The sequence below is a fragment of the Dermacentor albipictus genome, unplaced genomic scaffold (genome assembly GCF_038994185.2).
Source record: "Dermacentor albipictus isolate Rhodes 1998 colony unplaced genomic scaffold, USDA_Dalb.pri_finalv2 scaffold_11, whole genome shotgun sequence".
Taxonomy (NCBI): Eukaryota; Metazoa; Arthropoda; class Arachnida; order Ixodida; family Ixodidae; genus Dermacentor; species Dermacentor albipictus.
This window is the reverse complement of record NW_027225565.1, coordinates 4,770,916-4,778,074: the sequence shown is the minus strand read 5'-3', so window position 1 is coordinate 4,778,074 and position 7,159 is coordinate 4,770,916.

The window sequence follows — 7,159 nt, the reverse complement described above, 5'->3', positions numbered from 1 at the left end:
GGACGTTTTGCAAAGTGCTCTAGAACTTTCTAATTGGAATTTTTCGCCTAACTTTGTTCATTCAGAATGGCTAATTTTCTTGACTAATTAGCTACTTAGGAAAAATACAAGAATAGCGTGACACGTACATGGAGTGAGCAACATGCATTTGGTCGCATCGTCTTATGGTGCATCGGCATATTTTTAAACTCTGAGTAAAGTTAGCTGAAACACGTGTATATACGTCTATGGTTCAAGTAACGTGAAACAACACCCTGTATATATGCAATGGTGATCAAGTGATCAGTAAAGCAACATATATGTGCAAAAGACGCACACATACATATGTGCGTGTGTTTTTCACATGTACTTCGAAACTCAATATTGCTCGTGAATCAGTGTTATTCAACAATAAGTTAACAGCATTTACTCAATACTCAATACTTAATACTTTTCAACAATATGTCAAAAGAATTTAGTCAACGACTTTATTGTTGAAAATAACTCAACATTAGCTCAATAATACTCAATACTATTCAACAATATATCTACAGAATATAGTCAACGACTTTGTTGTTGGAAACTACTCAACAATGGCTCAATAATACTCAATACTATTCAACAATATATCAAGATAATTTAGTCAAGGACTTTATTGTTGAAAACTACTCAACAATGGCTCAATAATACTCAATACTATTCAACACTATACCAACAGAATTTAGTCAACGACTTTTTTGTTGTGAACTGCCCAACAACTTTACTGTTGAATTAGTGCTGTGTGGTTTCAATAATTGTTGAGGTATTGTTGAAAGGCTATTGAGTCAACAGTTCGTCAACAATATGCCAACAACATTTCAACAGTCATTTTCATAAGGGAAGGCAAGGACGAGGTTGTATTTGAAGAAAAAAAGAGCATGAAAGAGACCCAAGGGGGAAAGGAGCTAGTGCTTACAAATTTAAACTGGAAGAAAGCGGAAGAGAAAATTCCTAAGCGCACAGCCACAGGGCTAGACGAGGTTCCCGTTAGGCTGATAAATGAACTGGGACCAAAAAGTAAGGAAGCTCTCGTGAAAGCAGTTGAAAAAACTTTAAAAGATAGATGAATACCAGACAGTTAGCGACAAAGTAGAATGAATTTAATTTATAAAGGTAAGGGGGAGAAAGACAGAATTCACTCGTATAGACCATTGACCATTACATCGGTAATATACAGGCTAGCAATGCAGGCAATCAAATTAAAGCTTCAAGCATGGGCAGAAAATAATGGCATTTTGGGAGAGCTTCAGAATGGCTTTAGAATAGGTAGGCGTTTGGATGATAACTTGTTTGTTCTTACTCAGTGTATTGAAATATCAAAAGCAGAAAGCAGACCGCTGTATGTGGCCTTTTTGGACATTACAGGAGCATACGACAACGTAGACCGCAGCATTTTGTGGGATATTCTGGAAGGGGAAGGCTTAGGTAACGATTGTATACAGCTTTTGAGAGATATTTACCTAGAAAATACTGTTTGCGTTGAATGGGAAGGGATGAGGAGCGCGGAGAAAGTTCATATTAACAAGGGACTGAGGCAGGGGTGCCCTTTATCCCCGCTGCTGTTTATGATGTACATGGTGAGGATGGAGAGGGCGCTAGAAGGAAGTAATATCGGGTTTAATCTCTCATACAAACAGGCAGGTACAGTAATAGAGCAGCAACTCCCAGGTTTATTTTATGCGGACGACATTGTGTTGCTCGCAAACAAGCAAAGTGATTTGCAACGTCTGGCTAATATCTGTGGACAGGAAGGCAACAATTTAGGTTTGAAATTTAGTGTTAGAAAATCAGGTGTTATTGTATTCAATGAAAACAGTGAACAGAGAGTGGAGATACAGGGCCAAGAAATACCTCGGGTAACAGAATATAAATACCTTGGTATATGGATAAACGAAGGCAACGGATATATGGAAACACAGGAAAAAACCATAACAGTCAAGGGGAAGAGAAATGCAGCCATAATGAAGCACAGAGCGCTATGGGGATGCAATAGGTACGAGGTCCTCCGAGGTATGTGGAAAGGGGTAATGGTTCCAGGACTTACTTTTGGAAATGCGGTTGTTTGCTTTAAATCAGGGGTACAATCAGGACTCGACGGGAACCAAAGGTCAGTGGGTCGCCTCGCATTGGGCGCTCACGGGAAGACTACAAATGAAGCTGTGCAAGGGGATATGGGCTGGACTAGTTTTGAAGTGAGGGAAGCTCGCAGTAAAATTGAGTATGAAGAACGGCTGAGGAATATGGAGGAAAGTAAATGGGCTGGGAGAGTGTTCAGGTATCTGTACAGGCAAACCATTGATTCACAGTGGAGGAAAAGAACTAGGAAGCTTACCAGCAAGTATGCGGCCTGTGGGGTGGGCAACACAGCAACAAAGAAGGTCAAGCGGAAAGTCAGAGAGGCTGAATTAATCTCATGGGTGGCGGCAATGGAAAAGAAACCTGCCATGAGTAACTACTTAAGGGGAAAAAACGAAATTAGGAAAGAAACCATTTATGATAACTCAAAGGGAAGCTCATTACTTTTCGAAGCGAGATCGGGATGCCTTAGAACACGCACCTATAAAGCGAGATATAAGAAGGAAGAAGAAGCATGTGCTTGCTGCGGTAAAGCTAGGGAAACGACGGATCATATTTTATTAGAATGTGAAGACGTCTATCCAGCGGTCGATTTAGGCACCACTGGCCTCCTTGAAGCCCTTGGGTTCAGCGGGAGCAGTGGTAAAGCAAACAGGTCCGCAATAGACATCAGTAAGAGGCGATTGGAGGATTGGTGGAAGAAAAGTAGAGAAACGACAAAGGACGGAGACGTACAAAAGCACAGTTCGCAATAGGGTATCAGAAAATTTGGACGTGGTAGTTCATAGTGTTTTTTTTTTCATTGGTTAACCTAGGTAGGATATTAGACAGCATAGTAGCAAGAGCTTGGTGGCGCAACCACCGCCCCGTTCCAAAGGGGACGCTCATAACATCCATCCACATCCAACTCCACTGTCAGGAGCGTATTAGGCTTTCATACAAGTTCATCAGACATTTTCTATCACTGCCCCAGGTTGTGCGTGAGAGCACCTTTGAGATATTCATTGTTTTCATACATTTATTTTTAAGATACTTTATGTGCTGTACAAAGGTTAATTTCGCATCTAAAAGTATGCCTAAAAATTTATGTTCCCTGTTTACAGGCAGACGTTCACCATGCAACGCAATTTCAGGATCAGGTTGCAGGCCTCTTTTTCTAGAGAAAATCACACAAGTGCTTTTTTGTGGGTTCAATCTGAACCCGTTCTCATCGGCCCATTTGGAGACCTTTTAAGAGCTAGCTGGACCTGTCGCTCACAGATTGCAAGAGAACTTGATTGAAATCCTATCTGCATGTCGTCAACATGCGTTGAATAGAAGATGTTATGTGGTATGTGTAGACGAAGAGAATTCATTTTTACAATAAAGAGCGTGCAGCTAAGCATCCCACCCTGCGGCACTTCAGTTTCCTGTACTAATTTCCGTGACAGCACATTGCGCACCCGAACACGGAATGTCCGATACAACAGATAACTTTCAATAACATTGAACATATTTTCGTGCATACTTAACTGTGAGAGGTCTCTCAATATCCCAAACCGCCACGTTGTATCATAGGCTTTCTCCATATCTAAGAATACTGATAAGAAAAACTGCTTATGGACAAAAGCTTCACGGATACGTGCCTCGATACATATGGGATGGTCAGTGGTGGATCGACCCTCCCGAAACCCGCACTGGTATGGGTGGAGCAATTTGATTCTAGGAAATGTAGTAGGCGACAGTTAATCATTTTTTCGAGTACTTTGCAGAGACAACTTGTTAGTGCTATAGGTCTGTAACTTGTTACAGAGGAAGGATACTTTCCGTGCTTCAGAATTGGAATTATTATAGCCTCCTTCCAAGCAGAGGGGATCTCGCCGGAAAACCATATAGTAATGTTGTAAGGGAAAAGAGGGTTTTCTGTGTTTCGGATGGTAGTTGTTTTAACATCTCATACATTATGCGGTCTGAACCTGGGGCAGATGTATTACAACAGTTCAGAGCTGCCTGCAATTCTGCTATGCAGAATGGTTCGTTGTACGCCGCAATTTTTGCACATTTTCTAACTTTTGCTTCTCTATTCGTGTTTTGTAATTTAGGAATGTTTTGGAGTAGTGCGAGGAGCTGGATGTGTGTTCAAAGTGTGTACCAAGAAAGTTGGCTTGATCTTCCAGGCTTTCTCCGTGGCTATTTACTAAAGGCAGGGAATATGTTTGTTGCCCATTGACTTTTTTCACTCTATTCCATACTTTACTCTCATCTGTGTACGAGTTGATGCTTGATATATACTTCGCCCAACTCTCTCGTCTTGCTTGCCGGCGCGTTCTCCTCGCCTGGGATTTGACATGTTTAATGTTTTCCAGGTTTTCTGCTGTTGGAGAATCGCGAAGCATCGCCGACGCTTTGTTCTGGTCCCTCCGTGTTTGCCTACATGCATCGTTCCACCAGGGAACACGCCGTTTGGAACCCATGCCGCTCGCTTGAGTAATACATTTACATGCGGCATCAAGTATAAAAGCTGTAAAATATGCAACAGCGTCATCTATGGTTATACCCGACATCTCAGACCAGTTCATATGTGTAAGAGTTCGGTACTGTTCTCAATTGGCTGAGTCAACCTTCCACTGAGGGACCTGCGGGGGAAGTTGATCTTGTTTCGGCGTAGTTAGGATTATTGGGAAGTGGTCACTCCCGTACGGATTGTTAAGCACATGCCATTTAATATAGGGTAAAAGCGTCGGCGATAAAATGCTAAGATCTATGGCAGAGTATGACTTGTTGGCCAGGATAAAATATGTGGGCTCCTTCGTGTTCAAGAGACATGTTCCAGAGGAAAAAAGCACCTGTTCAATGACGCGACCTCACGCATCACAGCGTGAATCACCCCACAAACTACTGTGTGCATTCAAATGCACGATGCCACGCCGATTTTAAGGCTGTGGTCAGTGCGGGCCGAAATATAAGATGGAGGGGCAAGAAGGGTCTCGTTTAAAAGGGGGTTTGCAAAGAAGGGAGAGACGGGAAGATTTGCGGCGTGTCAAAAGATCAGGTAAGTTAAGAGTTCGTTTCATTGAAGAGATACTTACATAGCGAGAATAATTGGATAAGACAAAGCGCGCACCGCGGTTTTGAATACCTTCAAGAGTAGAAACTAATGAAGACTGAGTTGGATCCCAAATGGTTGAAGCATACTCAAATTTGGAGCGAAGTAAAGTTTTGTAAAGAGTTAGCTTCAGGGAAAAAGGGGCAGAGCTAAAATTACGGCGCAAGTAACCGAGCATGCGGTTAGCGTTTTTAGTAACATAGTCAATATGCGAGTGCCAAGAAAGGTTATTTGATATGTGAAGGCCGAGATACTTGCAAGAGGTAACTGATGTCACAGGTGCATCATTAATAAAGTATGTGTGCGTGGTAGTGTTACGAGATATACACATGGCCTTGCATTTATTTGAATTTAGTTGCATGCACCAATTAGAACATCACTTTTATTTACACCACACTTATTACTTCACCACACTTAAAAACTGGTACTGTACATAAAAATTCGTAAGGTAAGTCGCACTTTAATATTCTTCACGTTTAAAATTTCATATAAATAAATTTCTTACACAAAAAAGAATTTGTTATAATATCCAAAAACATTTGCTATATTGCCCCACACAACTAACAAGCATAAACGGCTCTTCTCATTATGCAGCCGGGGTCAGGGAGCTGGCTCGTGCAAGACGGCAGGAACTTGATTTTTCGGGTGCACACACACACTCCCTGATGCAGGAAGGTTCCGACAAGGGCGTTCAGCATAGTGTCCCGAGCCGAGTGCAGATTCAGCGTGTACGACAGCTTGTCCAGGTTGTCGGCCCTGAAGGAAACATGAATGGCGAATTTGGTGTTGAACTGTCGCAGGATCCTGTTCTCAAAGTAAACACGTGGAGCGGCAGAATGCAATTCAGAGTTTTACTGCAGCATATGCGAAGCACATGTGCAATACTGTAATATAGCAGGCCCAAAGCGACCGCAAAAAAAAAAAAATGCAGAGAAGGGCTGTGTGTATTACGTACGCACACTAACTACCTTGGGTGTCTTGCGTAGCCAGTGTAACAACATAACTGCACCCAGGCGAGCCACTTCAATAAGAACTTGCCTTTCCTACTTGCGCTTCGTGACAGCCAGAAACAAATGATAAAATCGACTTTTGCTTAGCTTTAATTACTGACTTTAAGGACAAAATATTAGTAATCTTGCATTGTTTTTGAGATTGGCTATTCCTTGTGACACTGTAGGCATAGCTCTGCCAAAATACGAGCTTGGAAACTTGGGAACATCCTTATTCTCTGCACAAGAATAACCTTGTGCACTTAATTTTCTATACCAACGAAATTTGGCATATATACACTTCAAGATATGTAGAATACCGATATCTCTTTGAAAGTGCAATATCTCTCAACATTAGTCCTGAAAGAACAAGGTTATACTTCATGGGACTGTGAAAAAATTTAGTTGAAGTGTACTGACCTTTTTTTTGCATAGTTCCACTAATTGTACATGCTGTTTGGATAGATATTGGCACTTTGCAGTCTACAAAGAGGTAAATAAACTACAGCAGGATGCTTTTTGTGAAAGATTAACATGCAACAAAGTGCCCACAAATATCACTATAGTTTGACGTCGTGTAGGACATAAAAAATGTAGCAGCTAGACGAAAACTGAAACCCCCTTTTAAACGAGACCCTTCTTGCCCCTCCATCTTATATTTCGGCCCGCACTGACCACAGCCTTAAAATCGGCGTGGCATCGTGCATTTGAATGCACACAGTAGTTTGTGGGGTGATTCACGCTGTGATGCGTGAGGTCGCGTCATTGAACAGGTGCTTTTTTCCTCTGGAACATGTCTCTTGAACACGAAGGAGCCCACATATTTTATCCCGGCCAACAAGTCATACTCTGCCATAGATCTTAGCATTTTATCGCCGACGCTTTTACCCTATTTTAAATGGCATGTGCTTAACAATCCGTACGGGAGTGACCACTTCCCAATAATCCTAACTACGCCGAAACAAGATCAACTTCCCCCGCAGGTCCCTCA